Below are 11,978 nucleotides of genomic sequence, written 5' to 3' on the forward strand. Positions count from 1 at the left end.
CATTTCTGATTCTAACTACTCTAAACATCGAGAGATCCTTCATAACATAGATCTAACCCTTGAATTCATAATTTAAATTCAAGGTAGAGTTAAGAGTAAAGTCTTGAGAGTTCTTTCGAGTCATTTTAAGAAGTCTTTTACAATCTTTTAAAACTTGTTTTAAGACTTGAGTATGAGGATGAGGATGAGGAGAGTTGAGTTTCATTTTTCAAAATGAATATATGGGAACTAAGTATTCCCAAGAGTAAATGTTTTTACATTTAAAATGAGAAGGAAACCCTCATTTCCAAATGAGTTCATGAGGAGTTTTGAGTATAATCTTTTTTAAGAGAATCTTTTGAATAATAATCTCAAAGTTTGAGAATGAGGAAATGTTTTTAAACATATGAGTTGAGTATATTTTGGGAGTAGTATTGAGCACTGATATGGGGACGAGTTCAAACAACTCAAAGTCCTCATAAATCGTGTACCAACCATGGGTAGAAAAGGTCATACATTTTAGATGATTCCTTATTGCTTTTTAAGCATAGCTTACTGGATCCACTTAGTTGAGGATGTATTATACTCCGGCAAGGTATAGGACAGTTCTTGCAGTGTGGGCGAGACGATGTATTAGTACATAACTCATAGTGATGGTTATCGGTTAGAGAATCTCCCAAAATGAGTTCTTTTTAATCTTTACATACAAACTGAGTTATTATTGTATTTTTAAATACATTGAGTTCTTATTTATTGTTTTAAGATCTTTCTTTATATAGCATCTTTATTGTTGCTTTTTATATCGTATTGAGTTAAGGTTGAGTTGAGTTGAGATGAGGTAAGTATGTTCCTTTCCTTCCAGTTCAAGCCTATATGTCTATGTTTTAAAGCTCCCCTTACATGCTCATACATTCCATGTACATACACCATATTGCCTGCATCTTTCATGATGCAACTACATGTAATCAGGATCATCAACCGGTGTCCATTGATCCAGTCGTGTTCCAGCTAGAGTTGGTGAGCCTCCTTGCTTTCCGAAGGGTTTCACATCGAGTTTACATTTAAGCTTTGTTTATTAAAATGTCGTGGGTCTTGTCACGACGTTCATCTTAGTTAGTAGAGGCTTCATAGACAGTAGTAGCTGAGAAGTCTTTTCATTTCTATTGTTAATGTTTAAGACTTGAGTTGCCTCTTATGGCCAATTTTAATATTTTTAAATGTTCTAAGTTAATCATTTTGAGACGTTGAGTTAAACCTTTACATTTGAAGTTTATTTATCGCTTAGTAAGTTTTTCGCTGAGAGTTGAACCAAGCCAAGGGTTCGCTTAGGCCATATATGGTTCTCGAGTGCCAGTCGCGTCCAGGGTGTAGGCTTGAGGCATGACAAACTTGGTATCAGAGCACAGAGTTAAAGAGTCCTAGGGTGTCTATGAAGCCGTGTATGTAGAGTTGTAGTTATTGGTGTGAAGCACGCCACATCTATAATTAGGAGGCTGCGACATTTAGGAAACAATTCCCTTCTTTCATACTTTTTTTGTACGATAGAGTTTAACTCTATAAAAGTCTCTTTCTAATTCGTGCTTGCGCGTATATTTTCAGATCATGCCTCCACGAAGATCTGTTTGAGGTCGTCCTACTAGGAGGAATGTTGATCCCCAGAATCAAAGGGTACCCAATGCACCAGAAGTGCAACCCCTAGGAGAGATCACTAAGTTGAGTTCCGGGATGCTATCCGGATGTTGAATCAAGTTGTGACCAACCAAGCTGGGCAACAAATAGGGAATCAACTGGATGTGGCTGATACATCCAAGATTCGTTAGTTCATAAGGATGAATCCTCCAGACTTCACCGTTCAAGTGACATTGAGGTTCCGGAGAACTTTGTGGAAGAGTTGCAGAATGTGTTTGAAGTGATGCATGTTGCTGATGTTGATCAAGTGGAGTTGGCTGCATACCAACTCAAAGGTGTTGCTAGGATCTGACACGATCAATGGAAGAAGAGTAGAGGTGAAGAGGCACCAATTATGAGTTGGGCTATGTTCGAGAGTGCCTTCATGAGGCGTTTATTTCCCCGTGAGCTGAGAGAAGCAAAGGTAAGAGAATTCCTCACTCTTAAGCAAGAATCCATGAGTGTGCACGACTAAAGCCTCAAGTTCACTCAACTATCTCGTTATGCTCCAGAGATGGTTGTTGATATGAGGAGCAAAATGAGTTTGTTTGTGTTTGGGTTGTCTTGTCTGTCAAGCAAAGAGGGTAAGGTTGCTATGTTGATAGGGTACATGGACATAGCAAGACTTATGATCTATGTGCAGTAGATTGAGGAGGACAAGTTGAGAGATAGAGAAGAGTTCCGGAACAAGAAAGTTAAGACTACGGGTAATGAGTCTAGACAACAGAAAACCAGAAATGCGAACCAGTCATCTTTTCAGAAAAGGGCAACTAGACCTGCTCCATCATCTCCTAGTGCACATGCACCAGGGAACATAGGTGAGTTAAAGAATCATAATTCTTAGAACTTCAGAGCTAGACATGCACAATCTCAAAGTAGTATGGCACAAGGAGGTAATTAGACTCCTGCATGTGCTAAGTGTGGTAGGAACCACCCAAGATCATGTCGTAATGGCTCCACTGGTTGCTTCAAGAGTGGTCAAGCAGGTTACTTCATGAGAGAGTGCCCTAAGAATAGGCAGGGGAGTGGTAATAAGGGCAATGGACCCTAATCTTCTTCAGCGAGTCCACCAGACATAGCTGCACCTAGAGGAGCTACTTTAGGAACAGGCGAAGGAGCAAACCGTCTGTATGCTATCACTAGTCACCAAGAGCAAGAGAATTCACCTGATGTTGTCACTGGTATGATAAAAAGTCTTTAATTTTGATGTATATGCATTGCTTAATCCAAGTGCGAGTCTATCTTTTGTTACTCCATATATTGCCATGAATTTTAATATTCTTCCGGAGAAACTTCTTGAGCCATTCAGTGTTTCTACACCTATTGGTGAGTCTATTCTAGCTGAGAGAGTTTATCGTGATTGTGTCATTTTTGTCAATCACAAGAACACCATGGCTGATTTAGTTGAGCTAGATATGGTGGACTTTGATGTTATTCTAGGTATAGACTGACTTCATGCATGTTATGCCTCAATTGCTTTTAGAACTCGAGTGGTTAAGTTCCATTTTCCTAATGAGCCAATTATTGAGTGGATGAGTAGTTCAACAGTGCCTAAGGGTCGTTTTATTTCGTACCTTAAGGTGAGAAAGTTAATTTCCAAGGGGTGTATCTATCACTTAGTCTAAGTTAATGACTCTACTGTTAAGACACCACATATTTAGTCAGTTCTAGTTGTGAGTGAGTTTCTAGAGGTCTTTCCAGATGATCTTCCCGGAGTCCCTCTTGAGAGAGAAATAAACTTCGATATAGAAATTCTTCCTGATACTCGACCTATCTTTATTCCGCCATATATAATGGCTCCCGCTGAGTTGAAAAAGTTAAAAGAGCAGTTGAAAGATCTCCTTGATAAAGGTTTTATTCAACCAAGTGTCTCACCTTGGGGCACTCCGGTCTTATTTGCGAGGAAGAAAGATTGTTCTCATAGGATGTGTATTGAGTACCACCAATCGAACAAGGTTACTATCAAGAATAAATAACCTCTTCCGAGAATTGATGATTTATTTGATCAGCTTCGGGTGTCACTTGTTTTTCTAAGATAGACCTCAGACTAGGCTATCATCAGTTGAGAGTAAGATAAAGTGACATCCCTAAGATAGCATTCAGGACCCGTTATGGTTATTATGAGTTTCTAGTGATGTCTTTTGGCTTGACTAATGCTCCTGCAACATTTATGGATCTTATGAACAGAGTGTTTAAGCCTTATCTTGATATTTTTGTTATCATGTTCATTAATGACATTCTAATTTATTCGAGGAATGAGGAAGATCATGCTAGTCATCTTAGAGTAGTTCTGCAAACCCTCAAGGATAGAGAGTTGTATGCTAAATTCTCTAAGTGTGAGTTTTGGCTTGAGTCTGTGGCATTCTTGGGCCACATTGTTTTCGGTGATGGAATTCGAGTTGATACTCAGAAGATTGAGGCTATGCAAAACTGGCCTACACGTACATCTCCGACTAATATTACGAGTTTCTTGGGATTGGTTAGGCATTATATGAGGTTTGTCGAGGGGTTTTCTTCTATCTCATCCCCTTTGACAAAGTTGACTCAGAAGACATCAACATTTCAATGGTCTAAAGCATGTGAGAAAAGCTTTTCGAAATTGAAAATGCGATTGACTACTGCCAGTGTTGACCTTACCGGAGGGTACACAAGGCTTTGTTGTGTATTGTTATCCGTCCAGAGTTGGACTGGGTTGTGTATTGATGCAAAATGGCAAAGTTATGGCTTATGCCTCCAGACAACTTAAGATTCACGAGAAGAATTACCTAACCCATGATCGAGAGTTGGCTGTTGTAGTATTTGCTTTGAAAATTAGGTGTCACTATTTCTATGGTGTTCATGTAGATGTGTTCACCGATCACAAGAGTCTTCAGTACGTATTCAGTCAGAAAGAGCTTAATCTCAGACAAAGGAAGTGGTTAGAGTTACTCAAGGATTATGACATGAGTATTATTTATCACCCATGTAAGGCTAATGTTTTTGCTGATGCCTTGAGCAGGTTATCTATGGGTAGTACTGCCCATGTTGAGGAAGGCAAGAAAGAATTAGCCAAAGATATGCATAGACTTGCACGATTGAGAGTCCGGTTAATGGATTCTAATTAAGGTGGAGTGGTGATGATGAATGGGGCTTAATCATCACTAGTATCTGAAGTGAAGGAGAAGCAAGATCAAGACCTATTTTTGCTTGATTGGAAGGAAAATGTTCGTAAGTAGGAAGTGATGGCTTTTGAACAAGGGGGAGATGGCGGATATATCAAGGTAGGTTGTGTGTACCAAAGGTGGATGAACTCCAAAAGAGGATCATGGAGGAAGCTCATAGCTCTAGATAATCTATCTATCCTGGTTCCACAAAGATGTATCTCGACTTGAGAGAAGTCTATTGGTGGAGTAGTATGAAAAAGTGCATTGCAGAGTTCGTTGCTAAGTGCCCGAATTGCCAACAAGTCAAGGTAGAGCACCAAAGGCCCGGTGGTATAAATGAGAACATAGATCTTTCGGAATGGAAGTGGGAGATGATCAATATGGATTTCATCACTGGTTTGCCGAGGTCTCACAGGCAAAATGATTCTATTTGGGTGATTATAGATCAGATGACTAAATCAGCCCACTTTTTACCAGTAAAGACTACCCATTAAGCAGAAGATTATGCCAGATTATATATTCAAGAGATAGTCAGACTTCATGGAATTCTTGTGTCGATCATTTCATATAGAAGTGCACAATTCACCACACAGTTTTGGAAGTCTTTCTAGAAAGGTTTGGGTTCGAAGGTAAATTTGAGTACTGTTTTCCATCCTGAGACTGATGGTCAAGTAGAGCGCACGATTCATACTTCAGAGGATATGTGGAGGGATTCTGTGATCGATTTGAAGGGTAATTGGGATGATCACTTACCTCTCATTGAGTTTGCTTACAACAACAATTACCACTCTAGCATCTAGATGGCTCCTTATGAGGCTCTTTATGAGAGAAGATGTAGATGTCCTATTGGATAGTTTGATGTTGGTGAGGCTGGGTTGATAGGACCAGACTTGGTTCATCAAGCTATGGAGAAAGTGAAAACTATTCAAGAAACGATGAAAACAGCGCAAAGTCGTCAAAATCCTATACCGATGTTAGGAGAAGAGACTTAGGGGTCGTTTGGTAGGCCGTATTATAACAAATAGTCTGTGTATTATGTATGGTATTATTTAGTACTATGTTTGGTAGAAATTTGGACCTATGTATAACTAATCCATGAATTAGTTATACATCCTACATGGTATTATAGGATGTATTACTAATACCTTCCATTTGGAGGTATTAGTAATGCATAGGATATAATATCATGTGTTAAGTCTATGTAAAGACAAAAATATCCTCAAATCATTTTAATTTATTTTGTTTATTTTCTTGATTTTATGTTTTATATTTGTACTAGTAAATTTATTTAAATAAATTAGCTTACAAAATATTTAGTGAGAGTTGTTTGTTACTAAATAAATCCAATACAAATTAATACAATTTTTGAAATGTGAGTTGTTTAACATTAACTAATTAAAAAAGGTAAATATATCACCACATGATGTTTGCAATCTTAATTGAATATATATATATATATATATATATATATATATATATATATATATTTGTGTGATTTTCTAATTATTTGTATTTTGAACAATTTATAAAATTACATACATATTAAAACTACAAGATGACATTTCGTAAGTGATCAATTTACTAAGATGACAATTATTTTTCCTCAAATAATTTAAGTGAAAAAAGGCAAACATGACAACAAAATTGTTCTTCTCATAGCTAGTTAGAAGGCCATAAAAAATAATATTGTCGGACAATTATTTACCTTAACCCAATTACATAATAATTCAAGGATATAATTGGAAAAAAGTTTTTATAAAGTTTTAATCCAAACACAAGATGAGATGGAAAACAATAAACCAAACACTTGATAAAAATAAACCATGCATTACTAATCCTAGCATTACTAATCCCTGCATTATTAATTTTGTACCAAACGACCCCTTAGAGTTTGAGGTGGACGATTGGGTTTACTTGAAGGTGTCACCCATGAAGGGTGTTATGAGATTTGGTAAGAAGGGGAAGCTTGGTCCTCAGTATATTGGTCCTTACAGGATATCCAAGAGAATTGGCAATGTAGCTTATGAGTTAGAGCTACCACCAGAGTTAGCAGCAGTCCATCCAACTTTTCACATTTCTATGTTGAAGAAGTGTATGAGCGATCATTTGCTTATCATACTGACTAAAGATATTGGTATTAAGGACAACATATCTTATGAGGAGATTCCCATTGAGATACTTGATCATCAGGTTCGCAAGCTGAGAGCCAAGGAGGTTGCATCAGTCAAGTTCTGGTAGAGGAACCAGTTTGTTGAGGAGGCTACTTGGGAGGATAAGGAGGATATGAAGAAGAGATACCCATGTCTCTTTTACTTCTGGAGAAATTTAAGACCAAGGTAATGACTTCTTGTAAAACACTCTTTAAGTTGATATGCTATGTTGTGTTAAATTGCATGTTGGGTGTTTGAGTTGGGTGTTAGATGCAACTCTTAGTTCTACTTAGAGTGATCTCATTCGAGGACGAATGTTCCCAAGGTGGTGATATTAGAGTCTGGAGCCAAAAGGGTAAGAAATTTTTTCGAAAATTCCAAAAGGACAACAAAATTAATTATCAAACCAAAAGGACAACTTTTTTTGACGCCACTTAAATTCGTTTAAATTAGGATATCTGTTGCAAGGTACGGAACCCCGTGCGACTTGCAAGGCGCGGCCGCCTTTTAGCCTTGTAAGGCTCAGCAGCCATGCCTTACAAGGCGCATGGGTTTCAGAGCCTTGAGATCAGTAATAAATGGTAATAGGGGGATGCAATTAATTAATGTAATTTGAACAAATTTAAGTGAACCCAATATTTGTTATACCAAAAAACTATTATAGGTTGAACAAATTGTATAATGTTTAAAATTCATCATATTGCAAAAGTGCAAGGATAATTAAGAAAATTGAATTTATATAATATATATAATAACATAACAGTAGATTCCAATTCATGAGCAGGCATTCTAGGTGTCCTTTTTTAAAAAGAAAAAAAAATTGGTCCGATTGTCTTAAAAAAAATTAAAAAAAATATGTTCAATCCAATTATTTTTATTGTTAATAAATTTTTTAATTTATAATTTTGAAGATATTTCATAAATGATAAAAATTAATTATTTTTTAAAAGTATACTATTTGACTTAAGTTTAGGATATTCGTAAAACCTTTTAGTTATAGATAGAGTTTAAATATATTCTTATTATTGTTATTTTTATAAGTATACTATTATTATTAATATTTGTTCAATTTAGCAATAAATAATAAATTCTAATAAGTATTACAAATAAGTGGATTGAACAAATTTTTTTTAACAATAATAGTTAAAATTGTAATAGAAAAATATTACAATTTCTATAAAATTGATAATTACAATTTTATAAAAAAAATTTACCAATAATAGTTAAAATTGATAATTAACTTTGTTGCCCTTTAGAAATTTTCGAAAAAATNATACTATTATTATTAATATTTGTTCAATTTAGCAATAAATAATAAATTCTAATAAGTATTACAAATAAGTGGATTGAACAAATTTTTTTTAACAATAATAGTTAAAATTGTAATAGAAAAATATTACAATTTCTATAAAATTGATAATTACAATTTTAACAATTTTTTCTACCAATAATAGTTAAAATTGATAATTAACTTTGTTGCCCTTTAGGAATTTTTGAAAAAATTTCTTGCCCTTTTGGGTTCGGATTCTTACAAGTTATGTCTATTATTTTAAAAAAAGTTATGCTTCACTGGAAAATTCAATTTCTAAGCGTAAAAAATAAAAATTAACTTGTTTGAAAGACCAAAAATGGAAAATCAACATTTATGAAAGGTAAATTGTGCAATCAAATGGGTCGAGTAAGAAATGAGCTTCGTTAAGTAAGAAATGAGCTTCTTATTATCTTTAACTTGAATTATATATATATATATGTCGTAAAGTTATTTTTATCTCGATTTATGTGATATTTGTGTGTTGTAGTATTATTATGATTTATAATATTTTAAAAATAATTTTTAAATATTTAATTTTTATTTTTTAAAAAAATTCTATCCAAATTCATGATCAAAATTTAATAATTTAGACTCTTAAAATTTTAAATAACATCAAAGTAAATAACACGAAAGAGTGTTTTAAAGAGATACATATGAATGGTACTAGAATTATTTGTTAGATAAAATCTTAAGTTCTCTTTTGGCCAAGGATAATACAATTACGAACAAACTTGTTTTAATAATTTAATTAATTACATGTAAATAATTTAATTAATTACAATAATAGTTAAAATTGTAATAGAAAAATATTTCAATTTCTATAAAATTGATATTACAATTTTAATTGTAATAGAAAAATTAAAATTTATTAACAATACAAATAATTGGATTGAACAAAAAATTAAATTGAATTTTTTTATCGGAACAAAAATATTTTTTTAATTTTTTTTAAAGAATTTTAAACATTATACAATTTGTTCAACCTATAATAGTTTTTTGGTATAACAAATATTGGGTTCACTTAAATGTGTTCAAATTACATTAATTAATTGCATCCCCCTATTACCTTTTATTACTAATCTCAAGGCTCTGAAACACATGTGCCTTGTAAGGCGCAGGACTGCTGAGCCTTACAAGGTTAAAAGGCGGTCGCGCCTTGCGGCGAATATCCTAATTTAAACGAATTTAAACGGCGTTAAAGAAAGTTGCCCTTTTGGTTTGGTAATTAATTTTGTTGCTCTTTTGGAATTTTCAAAAAATTTTCTTGCCCTTTTGGCCCCGGACGCGGAGATATTGTAACATCCCGCCTTAGAAAGAGTTAAATTTAAAAAGAACTAATTTGGAAAAGAGTTAATTTGAGATTTGTTCAAGTTAATCTTAAGTTGTGAGTTTTGGATCAACTTCAAACGGCCATAACTTTTAGTTATTGAATCTTGTTTTAATCATGCCTAATGTAGTATTTCTAGGTGTGATTGTGTGACATGATTCATGACCCTTGAAGGGTAAGTTATGAAGGGTTGTACATATTGATGAATGTTGTGTATAAACTCATGATTCACTTAAAAAGTGAAGATCCTATGACTAACGTGTAAATTGAGGTATTGTTGAAAGGCCATTCTTCCCTTAACCCCTACACTTGATTATGTATGAATTGTCTAGGATGATGATAGTGTTGTTGTGTTGATTGAAAGGCTATTCTCATGAAACAATATGAACAATAATGTGGAAGGTTTACTCACATATGTTGATTCTAAGGTTGAAAGTACATTCTCACTTTATTGAATCTATGAGCTATTTTATGGGTTGTATTGAATGACGGGCAAAGTATTCCTTCACACATGTAAAGGCAATTCAAGACTAATTATGTATAATTTGGGAAATAATGCTTAGCACCGAGTGGATATGGTCAGTGAGGTAGAGGCCCTCCCATCAATACAATAGGCCGAGTCATCTAGATTATTCTTTTGAGATGGAAGCTCATCCGCCAATACAATAGGTCGGGTTTCTAGAAGCAATCTCCCTATCCAATAACTATGTGCCAACACAGGTCTTTAGCTAGTGGATCCACCTAAAACAGAATACATTTAGTTCTACCTTAGGCAAGTAGGACACCTTCTTTCGGTGTGGGGTTACATGACACCGGATTCCATGTTGCTCACATGGTCTATGTCGGTAATGGCTATTCTTCCCTATATGATAAGATAATGAATAAGACAAGAACTATTCTATGACTTCTTGATGAGTTTTACTTAGTAGGAGTGGGGGTATGGGACGTCACTTTTACATTGCACAAGTAGACTCAGTAGGATGTTATGGGATGGTTTCTTTATGTTATGATGAGACATGAATATATGCATGTATGTTGAATGAATAGTTGTTATGAATGACTTTCCTTATGTTCAAGTAATGTACATGACTATTTCCTTATTTATGGCTATTGATTTTGATGAGGTCTAAAGATGATATGTATATCTAAGGTAGCTTCAAAAGAGTACTTAGTAAGGTTGGTATTATGAGATGCCAACCATACATTGCACAAGTGTTCCTTAGAGTTGCTAAGGTGATGGTTTTACTATGTTTTGAAGTTAAATGTGATTATGACTTGTGTTTTACCTTGAGAGTGCATGTTGATTTCCAAACTTGACAAATGCATAATTTTGAACAAAAATGTCCTTTTTATCATATTTCAAGGATTTTATGCATGCTTTCATACTTAGTACTTTATGTGCTAACCCATTTCTTCTACATTTACTATGAGTGTAGGTTCGTACTATTTCCTTCAAGTGAAGCTTGGGTTGGCTATTCCCTAGGCTTGGTGAGTCCTTAAGTTCGAGGACAAGATGCTATTGTTTCTAATTTCTATTGTACTTTCTATATTCAAGACTATTGATGTAAAGGGCTATGTCCCTAAGATTGTATTTGTGTGTTTTAGATGTTGATTGAGACAAGCCTAGATTCTTATTTTCGTTTATGAAAAAGAAGTTTGACTTCGATTGTAAAAGTTTTAAATTTTTCCGCATCATTATTATGGCTTTATGTGTATGATTATGCTAAGGGCTTGTATGCGACCCTTTTGGGGTCAGGTACGCCATGTTACGTGTACGGGTACCCATGGGTCGTGACAAACTTGGTATCAGAGCATAAGGTTTTCGAATGATATTTAGGTTGATGTCTCATGAACCACGTCTAGTAGAGTCTTGTTCATGAGTGTGAAGCACGCCACACTTATGAATGAGAGGTTATAAGATGTTTAGGAACTTTCACTTATTTCATTACGCTTTAGTCATGCTTTGGAGTCCTAACTCTATGAAGTCCTTTTTCCTAACCCTTCTCTTCTGATTAGAGGCAATGTATACAAGAAGGGCTCATGCAAGAAGGGCGGAAGAGGAAAATGTGAATGAAGAGGTTCCTCCCCAAGATCCTCAAAACGCTCAAGTTCCTAATGATGAAGGGGCTATGACTAATATAGAGATAAGGGCGGCTCTCCAAACATTGACTCAGCTCATGACGACTCAAACTTAATTTGTGACCATTTAAGCCCAAGTTATAACGGCCCAAGCCAACCGAGATGTGGGGCCTCAGGTAAACCCTAATGTGAGCACCATGGCCTCAAGGTTGAGAGACTTTACTAGAATGAACCCTCCTATGTTCTTTGGTTCTAAAGTGAATGAAGACCCACAAGAGTTTATGGAAGAGGTCTATAAGATAGTTGATGCTATGGAGGTT

This window comes from Solanum stenotomum, chromosome 11 (assembly GCF_019186545.1).
Source record: "Solanum stenotomum isolate F172 chromosome 11, ASM1918654v1, whole genome shotgun sequence".
Lineage (NCBI taxonomy): Eukaryota > Viridiplantae > Streptophyta > Magnoliopsida > Solanales > Solanaceae > Solanum > Solanum stenotomum.